The sequence below is a fragment of the Alligator mississippiensis genome, chromosome 14 (genome assembly GCF_030867095.1).
Source record: "Alligator mississippiensis isolate rAllMis1 chromosome 14, rAllMis1, whole genome shotgun sequence".
NCBI classification, from domain to species: Eukaryota; Metazoa; Chordata; order Crocodylia; family Alligatoridae; genus Alligator; species Alligator mississippiensis.
In genome coordinates this window covers 42,612,092-42,620,569 of record NC_081837.1, presented here as the reverse complement: position 1 = coordinate 42,620,569, position 8,478 = coordinate 42,612,092, and the positions used below count along the sequence as shown (strand labels likewise).

Here is an 8,478-nt window from a genome sequence, read left to right as displayed (position 1 = left end):
GGCAGGCCCGAGTGCCTAGCAGCGGAAACACCGTGTATCTGTGTCCATAAAAGCAGTTTTACATAAGTGCCGGGGGGTAACTGCTCTTCTGGCGTGGTTTGGTACTCGCCGAGGTGCACATTATGGAAAAGGAAGGCGTCTCCTTAGCTTGCTCCTGCAGCCATACGGGTGAGGGCAAGCCAAACTTGGGAGCAGCCGAACCCCAAGCCTCCGGGCGTGGGCCTGCATGTAGGATGCCTGCCAAAAGATGTTCAATCCATCTGAAGCCCCTGGTGAGGGTAGGGAGTGTTTGCTGGTTGTAGGGCCACTTATGGTTCTGGACTGACTTATGGATTTGGACTTGATTTGGCTCATTTGTTTTGGAACATAAAAGCTTCTTTCAAAAAAAAGAAAAAAGCCTGGGGCTTGCCCTGATCCCGCCTGGCTGTCGGCACTTGGTGCTGCACTGGGACAGGGAGCCCAGGCTAGGCCAGGCTCAGGCCACAACGGACATGGGCCCGTGGCCACAAGGCGGCACCAGCACGGCCCGAGGGCCCGGGGCATCGCACTGCCCGGAGTCCCCGCCCCGCGCCTCCCGGGGCCCGGCCGGGGCTGCAGCGCGGGGCGGGCGGGGCGGGGCGGGGGCACTGGGGCAGGAGCAGCCCCGGAGCCGGCTCCGCCCCGCGCTCCGCTTCGTGCTCGCGAGGCCCCGCCCGAGAGCCGGGCCGGCCGGGAGCGACCTCCTCCGCCCGGCGAGGCGCGGGCTGCCCCGGCTCGTGCGGGGAGGCCGGCAGGAGCCGCCTGCCCCCCCCGCGGCGCCCGAGCTCGTCCCAGCCCCGAGCGGGGTGCTGCCGCCCCGGGGTGCGGGCAGTGCCGGGCGGGAGGGCAGGGCAGGGCAGGGAGCTCCCCCCGCTGAGCCCGGCGAGCCCTGCCTGTGCCCGGGGCAAGCACCCCCGGAGCCGGCGGGTCTGCAGTGCAGCAGGTCCCGGGGGTCCTTCCCCCCCGCCCCGAGAGGGAGGTCCCGGCTCCCGGCACGAGTCCCGGGTCTCGGGGGCAGGCCGAGGGCGGGGGCAAGGCTCCTTGGGGCGGAGGGGCCGTGCCCAGGAGAGCAGGCTGCTGCCTGGGACGGGGCTGGAGGAGGGGGCTGCAGGCGGGTCTGTCTCCGGCGAGCGCCCAGGGGGTCCTGATCCAGCACCGGGCAGGGCCCTGCCAGGAGGGCAGAGGAGCTCGTGTGCAGTCCTGGGGGCGGGGGGCACCGGTCCCCGGGCTCAGAGGCCCCCCCGGCCGGAGCACGGCTCTGCCCCAGCGCAGGGCGGAGGAGGGCGTCCCACAGCGGGGGCCGCTGGCCTGCCCCTCGCGCTGCTCCTGTGCGCCTTCGCACGCACAAGCTCGTTGTGGCGGTGAGCGGTGTCCTGGGCGCAGCGCGGTGACCCCTGTACGAGGACAGCCGCCCTGGGGCGCTGGTCTGGGTTTTGCCCAGGGGTCACCTGTCAGGTGGCCCTTTGCCTTTAGGGCCCGGAGGCAGCTGGACCTTGGTCTGAACCAGGCCCCGGGGAGGGTATGTGGGCAGGCGGCCTTCCCTCGGTCCTCATGTATCCGCGCTCTGCAGGACGTGGCTGTCCAGCTCCCCAAGGGCAGCCTGAAGCTGCTGCTGCCCCCCAGCCCCAGGTCTCCCCGAGAGCCGGGGGGCTGGGGCACAGTGCTGCGAAGCACAGGCTGGGGGTCCAGACTCCCTTGTGGCCTTCCTGGGCTCCCTTTGTAGTGGGGCCAGTGCATGTCCACAGGGAAAGAGTCAAGGGGCCCAGAAGTGAAGACTTGAGCAAGAGAGGTCCTGTGGTGCACAGTGCAGGGCCTCTCTGCGTGGGTGCTGAGGGCCTGTGTTCAGATCCAGGTCTGTCCCCTTTTAGTGGGGAGGTGCCTCCCTCTTTCAATGGAGGGCCTGGGCGGTGCGTGTCAAAGGGACCAGGCCCGGAACATCTTTCAGCCTTCCCCAGTAGTCTGGAGGTAAGGGTGCTACCCTAGGTGGCAAGGGTGGTGGGTTCAAGTCCCACTGTGGCTGGAGCCCTCAGGCCTGTCAGTTGTCAGTGAGTGCCTGGTGTGTGCGGCTAGATGCACAGGAGGAGGTTGCAGCCTGTGTGGTGGTAAGGGGGGAGAAGCTGGGATGGGGTCTGTGGGAGGGAGGGGAGGGGAGGGGAGGAGAGTGAGTGGGAAGAGAAGAGGAAGTGTTTTTTGCACTTTGAAAAGGTGCCTTGAAGGACCTTAAAAAAAAGCAAGTTTTCTATCCTCCCACTCTCCCTCCTTCTCCTACCCCCCCTTCCTAGCTCCCCCCCTCAACCTCCCTCAGACCCCATCCCAGCTTCTCCCCACTCAGCTCCCCCCCCCACAGACCCCCATCCCAGCTTCTCCCCACTTACCACCATGGAGGCCCACTGCAACTTCCTTCTGTGCATCTGGCCGCACACACCAGGGACTCACTGAGGACTGACAGGCCCGAGGGCTCCAGCCAGAGTGGGACTTGAACCCACCACCCTTGCCACCTAGGGTAGCACCCTTACCTCCAGACTACTGGGGAAGGCTGAAAGATGTTCTGGGCCTGGTCCCTTTGACACGCAACCCCCAGGCCCTCCATTGCAAGGAGAAGGTGCCTCTGCACAGGAGAGTCCTGGACCAAAACTCAAGCCCTCAGCACCCACAGAGAGGCCCTGCACTGTGCACCCCTGCACTGGCTGCTGTAGTGCGCTACAAAGCACCCGTGGGCTGCCCTCTCCTCTCGTCTCCTCTCCCCCCTGCCTGGGCAGGGCCCCTCTTTTCCGCCGCTTCATAGAACAAGGCGGCTCCTGCTGCTAAAACCTGCAGCAACAACCAGTGCACCCCGGGCCCTGAGCCCGGCTGGGGCTACAAGATGGGGTCCCAGGGCAGGCGGCCGCCCCGCGCTCACCCGCTCTGCTGTGTCCCGGGGTAGACAGTGACGTACCGGGGCACGGCCACCCTCTGCACGTTCACCGCACCCGAAACAGCTGCCGGGTGCAAGGGCCCCGCGCTGAAGTCCAGCCCAGCCCAGGGTTTGCCTTCTCCGGACTCCGCACCCTCCTGCCTCGGGGCCTCCCCGGCCCCCGGCTCATCTCCCCCGGGGGCAGTAACACAGCTCGTGCTCGGAGCCAGGCTTTTGGCGAACGAGCCTCTCGCCCCGGTGCTGCCCCGGCCTGGGCACGAGGCGATGGCCCGCCGGCCCGCCTCGCCCCGCACGAGCTGCCCCTGCCCTGCCCTGCCCGCCCGGCTCCCGCACCAAGCGCAGCCCCGGCGGCGGGCGGGACGAGCTGGCTCGTTGCAGCCGTGCAGGGCAGGAGCCCAGCGCCGCCCGGGGCGGCAGCACCTCGCCCCGGCCGGGCTGGGCCGGGCTCCCCGCGCTCCCCCGCACCAAGCGCAGCCCCGGGGCACCTCGCTCGCTCCGAGAAAGACTGCTCCAGCCCTTCAGCCAAGCCCCCCCCTACGGCCCAGGCTCCTGCCCAGCCTCCAATCAGGGCTGCTCGGGCGGGGCTCAGCACCAATTGCAGCCCCGGGTTCAAGCCCGGGGCGGGGCGGGGCGGGGCGAGGCTCTATTGCGCGTGCTCCGGCGGCTGCCTTGATTGACAGGAGCGAGCTCCCCCCCGGCCCGGCGAGGCGCGGGCTGCCCCGGGGCTGCGTTTGGTGCGGGGGAGCTCGTCCCAGCCCGGCGCGAGGTCCTGCCGCCCCGGGGTCGGGCGCGGGAGGCTCCAGCCGCCCTCGAGCAGAGCGGGGGGGTGAGACGGGCCGTCGCCTCGTGCCCAGGGCGGGGGCAGCACAGCAGCGAGGCTCGTTTGCCAAAAGCCTGGCTCTAGTCCGGCAGCTGTTTCGGGGGCGGTGACTGTGCAGAGGGGTGGCCGTGCCCCGGTACATCACTGTCTGCCCCGGGACAGAGCGGAGCCGGTGAGCGCAGGGCGGCCGCCACCCTGCCAGCCCCTCTTGTTGCCCTCAGGTGTGGGGGCGCACATCGGTTGTGCTGGTTGTTACTGCAGGGTTCAGCAGCAGGAGCTGCCTCGTTCCGCCGAGAGGCAGAAAAGAGGGGCCCTGCCCAGGCAGGCAGGGCGAGGAGAGGCGAAGCCAGCCCACGGGTGCGATGTAGCCCCTGGGAGGGTGCATGCTGCCTAACAGCTGGTGCTCAGAGGTGATCATGGTTGAAAGCTGGAGGGGTTTTGGAGCTGTAGCCCAACTGGATATGTCCTGAGCCACCCGGTGTCCGCCGGGTTGTTTTTTTTTTGGCCTGATTTCGGGGCACAGGGGCAGAAAAAGCAAACGCCCCCTGATTTTCAAAGTGCAAAAAAGGCCTGTCCCCTCCATGCTGGCTTTCACCCACAACCCTACACAACATCCTTGTGTGTACTTGGCTACATGAACTCACTGAGGGGAAAGAGGCCCAAGGGCTCCAGCCAAGGTGGGGCTTGAATCTACCACCATTGCCGCACCCTTACCTCCAGACTACTGGGGAAGGCTGAAAAGTATTCCAGCCCTGGGCCCCTTGACACGCACCGCCCAGGCCCCTCCATTGAAAGAGAAAGGTGCCTCCTCACAAAATGGGGAGAGACAGGGACCTGAACCTAGGACCTCTGCAACCATAAGGAGAAGCACTGCATGGTGCACCACAGGACCTAGCTAGGTCAGGCCCTCACTTCTGGGCCCCTTGACTCTTTCCCTGCAGACACACACTGGCTCCACTACAAGGGGAGCTCTGGGAAGGCCGCAGCCCCTGCCTGCCTCCTGGCCCAGGGGCCAAAGCCCTGTGCTATCAAGCAAGGCCCGTGGGTTTGACTCTGCACAGGGCCAGCGTCCTCTGGGCCCAGCTTTCACTCTTGCTTGCCCAGCTGCTGCAGGCCAAGGGCCATCATATTTGCCATGCCGGAGAGGACTTGTTCCAGCCACCCGTGCTCAAGTCCGGAGACATGGGGCTGGAGGGTCTGCTTTTGTTTCCGGGCACGGGAGCTGCCTGGAAAAAGTGAAGCTGTGCTGCATGTCCCTCTGGGCTGTGGGGAACGGTGTTATCCAGCTGCTCTGCAGGGACCACTGCGGGGTCCCACAAGCGGGGCTCAGAGGCCTCCAGCCACAAGGGAATCGGGACCCCCAGCCTGCACTTCACATCGCCGTGCCCTGGCCCCCAACTCGAGCTGCGGAGCAAGGTCGAGCTGCAGAGCTGTCTCTGGGGCCCCAAAAGGCAAAGGGCCATGAGCCGGGCAGCCACTGGGCAAAACCCAGACCAGCACCCCAGGGCTGCTGTCCTCATTCAGGGGTCACATGTACGAGCTTGTGCGGTGCGAAGGCACACAGGAGCGGCGCGAGGGGCAGGCCAGCAGCCCCCACTGTGGGACGCCCTCCTCCACCCTGTGCTGGGGCAGAGCCGTGCTCCGGCCGTGGGGGCCTCTGAGCCCAGGGGACCAGTGCCCCCGTGCCCAGGACTGCACACCAGCTCCTCTGCCCTCCTGGCAGGGCCCTGCCCAGTGCTGGGTAAGGACCCCCCCGGAGCAGGCTGGAGACAGACCCGCCTGCAGCCCCGTCCGAGGCAGGAGCCTGCTCTCCTGGGCACGGCCCCTCTGACCGAAGGAGCCTTGCCCCCGCCCTGGGCCTGCCCCCGAGACCCGGGACTCGTGCAGCGAGGCGGGCGGGGGGGAAGGACCCCCGGGACCTGCTGCACTGCAGACCCGCCGGCTCCGGGGGTGCTTGCCCCGGGCACAGGCAGGGCTCGCCGGGCTCAGCGGGGGGAGCTCCCTGCCCTGCCCTGCCCTCCCGCCCGGCACGGCCCGCACCCCGGGGCGGCAGCACCCCGCTCGGGACTGGGACGAGCTCGGGCGCCGCGGGCGGGGCAGGCGGCTCCTGCCGGCCTCCCCCGCACGAGCTGCGGCCCCGGGGCAGCCCGCGCCTCGCCGGGCGGAGGAGGTCGCTCCGGGCCGGCCCGGCTCTCGGGCGGGGCCTCGCGAGCACGAAGCGGAGCGCGGGGGCGAGCGCGGGGCGGAGCCGGCTCCGGGGCTGCTCCTGCCCCAGTGCCCCCGCCCGCCCCGCCCGCCCCGCGCTGCAGCCCCGGCCGGGCCCCGGGAGGCCGGTGCGGCGCCGGGCGGGGGCAGCTCGTGCGGGGCAGGGCAGGGAGCTCCCCGCGCAAGCACCCCCGGAGCCCCGGCAGGTGGGAGCGGGTGGGCTCCAGCAGAGCGGGGTGAGACGGGCCGCGGGTGGCACCGGGTGCTCAAAATGCGGCGCGGCGGCCGGATGCAGCCCGCCAGGCCATTCTGTCGTCCAACCCGCGGGGCCTCTAAAAATTTTAGGAAATTAATATTCATCTGCCCTGAGCTGCCTGGCATGCAGCTGTTGATGTCTTGCCGAAACTCATTAAGTGGCCCTCTGCCCAAAATAATTGCCCGTCCCAAGAGGCTGATTTGCCAAAAGCCGGGCTCCGAGCAGGAGCTTTGTTACTGCCTGGGCGGGGAGATGACCCCAGGGCCGGGGAGGCCCCGAGTCAGGACGGTGCAGTCAAGAGAAGGCAAACCCTCGGCTGGGCTGGGCTGGGCTGGACTGTAGTGCCGGGCCCTGCCAGCCCGGCAGCTGTTTCGGGGGCGGTGAACGTGCAGAAGGGTGGCCGTGCCCCGGTACATCACTGTCTACCCTGGGACACAACGGAGCCCAAGAACACAGGGCAGCCGCCTGCCCTGGTAGCCCCTCTACTGGCCCCTGGCTGGGCTCAGGCGCCAGGGGCTGCACATCCGTTGCACTGGTTGTTGCTGCAGGTTTTAGCAGCCGGAGCCGCCTTGTTCCACTGAGCAGCAGAAAAGTAGGGCCCTGCCCAGGCAGGGAGGAGAGGAGAGAGCCCACCCTTGTGGTGTAGCCCACCACAGCAGCTGACATAGGACATGTAGAGGCCGTGCCCCAGGCGGATCAAATCAGTGGAGTGCGGCTCCATGCCCCATGCCACTGCCCCTAGGCCCAGAGGCGAGGGGGTCCTAGCTGCCCCAGGGCTCCCTTGTAGTGGGCTCAGTGCACGGTGCCCCTGGAGGGTCAAGGGGCCATGAGGAGGGGGGCTGTCCCCATTTCCTATGCAACTGATTTCCCTCTGGAAGAGGATTTGGAATCGTAGCCCACTTAGAAACGTCCCGAAACACCTGGCGCTGGCCGAGGATCTTTTTTGGCATGGTTATGGTGCGTAGTGGCAGAAAACTGGAAAACCCCTTTTGTTCAAGGTGCAAAACAACATTCCACTGTTGAATCCAGGGTTCAGATGCTCAGGGAAGCCAGCCTCCCCTCCAAAGCCTGCTTGCAGACAGCTAGTCACAGGCACCAGGGACTCACCAAGGAGCAAAGAGCCCAGAGATCCAGCCCAGCTGGGGCATAAACCCACAACCTTTGCCACCAAGGGTAGCACCCTAACCACCAGAGTACTAGCAAAGACAGAGAATGCTTCCTGCCATAGGCCCCGAGGCGCAGCAACCAGACCCCACTGTTGAAAGAGGAAGGCACCTCCTCACAAAACAAGGAGGCCCAGATCAGAACCCAGGACTTTAGCACCCACAGGGAGAGAGCCCTGCACTGTGCACCACAGCACCCAGCTGCCTCAAACCCTCAATCCTGGGCCCCTTGACTCCTTCCATGCGGACATGCGCTGGCTCCACTACAAGGGGAGCCCCAGGAAAGCTGTGAGCCCTGCCTGCCTTGCGGCCTGGTGGTCAAGGCCCTGTACATTCAAGCAGGGCCTGTGGGTTTGACTCTGCAGAGCCAGCATCTTCTGGGCCTGACTTTCACTCTTGCTTTCCCCAGTGGCACTTGCCCAGCTGCTCCAGGCCAAGGGCCATCATATTTGCCATGCCGGAGAAGACTTGTAGCCAACTGTGCTCGAGTCCGGAGACATCAGACTCCGGACTGGGAGGTCTGCCTTTGTTTCCGGGCACGGGACCTGCCTGGAAAAGCAAAGCCGCGCAGCACGCCGCCCTGGGCAGCGGGGACCGGTCTTCTCTGCCTGCTCAGCAGGGACCACTGTGGGGTCCCAGCTCCTGAGAAACCCCAGCCAAGGGGGTGCAGAGAAGAGGGGCTCAGAGGCCTCCAGCCACAAGGAAATGTGGATCCCCAGCCTGTGCTTCGCAGCACCCTGCTCCAGCCCCCCAGCTCTCAGGGAGAGCTGGGGCTGGGGGGCTGCAGCAGCCTCGGGCTGCCCTCGGGGAGCTGGACAGCCACGTCCTGCAGAGCGCGGACATGTGGGCACCGAGGGAAGGCCGCCTGCTCAAATACCCTCCCCGGGGCCTGGCTCAGACCAAGGTCCACCTGCAGAGGTGCCTCTGGGGCCCCAAAAGGCAAAGGGCCACAAGCCGGGTGGCCATTGGGCAAAACCCAGACCAGCACCCCAGTCCTGCTGTGCTCGTAGAGGGGTCACTGCACTGTGCCCAGGAGGCTGCTCACTGCCCGAACAATCTTCTGCCGCGTGAAGGCGCAGGAGCTGTGCAAGGGGCAGGCCAG

General features: G+C 67.0%; 1 protein-coding gene across 1 annotated transcript in view; it reads right to left on the bottom strand.

Annotated features, from left to right (window-relative positions):
* The window catches only part of LOC109286242 (membrane cofactor protein-like), a 62,351-nt gene that overhangs the window by 25,126 nt on the left and 28,747 nt on the right, over positions 1 to 8,478 (bottom strand). The gene's annotated exons all lie outside the window — the stretch shown is intronic.